Genomic DNA, 842 nt, shown 5'->3' on the forward strand with positions numbered 1-842 from the left:
GTGAACGGCCCACTTGGCCGTGGCAGGACAGGCAGTGAGTTTGTGAACGGCCTCCTTGGCCGTGAAAGGACAGACAGTGAGTTCATGAACGGCCGCCATGGCCATGACAGGGCAGACTGTGGGTTCATGAACGGCCTCCTTGGCCGTGGCAGGACAGACAGGGAGTTCAAAAAACGGCCTCCATAGTCATGACAGGGCAGACAGTGAGTTCATGGACGGCCTCCATGGCCGTGACAGGGCAGGCAGTGAGTTTGTGAACGGCCTCCTTGGCCGTGGCAGGACAGACAGTGAGTTCGTGAATGGCCTCCGTGGCCGTGACAGGGCAGAGAGTGAGTTTGTGAACGGCCTCTGTGGCTGTGGTAGGACAGACAGTGAGTTCGGAAGCAGACGCCACCACCTCAGGAGGCTCTGCAGCGGAAGCTACCACTTCTGGAGGCACAGGAAAGGCCCTTGGAGCGGACTCGTGGGTAGGAGAGGGCTCTGGAGCGGACTCGTGGACAGGAGAGGGCTCTGGAGCGGACTCGTGGACAGGAGAGGGCTCTGGAGTGGACTTGTGGACAGGAGAGGCCTCTGGAGCAGACTCGTGGACAGGAGAGGCCTCTGGAGCAGGCGACCGCCATTACAGGAAGGGCAGCAGAGTGTGGCATGACCTCTAAGATGGCGGGGCTTGAGAGCGCTGACGTTACCGCGATGCCTGCAGCTCGCACCGACATCAGAGGTGGGTCCATCACACTAGCAATCAGTCTTTTAGTCTTTTGACCAAGCTCCGCGTCCGATTCAGGCGGGGCGGCCATCTTGGCCGGGGACTCAGCCGTGGCGGCCATCTTGGCATCTTGGCCAGC

This window comes from Sinocyclocheilus grahami, unplaced genomic scaffold, assembly GCF_001515645.1.
Source record: "Sinocyclocheilus grahami isolate Dianchi unplaced genomic scaffold, SAMN03320097.WGS_v1.1 scaffold324.1, whole genome shotgun sequence".
NCBI lineage: Eukaryota > Metazoa > Chordata > Actinopteri > Cypriniformes > Cyprinidae > Sinocyclocheilus > Sinocyclocheilus grahami.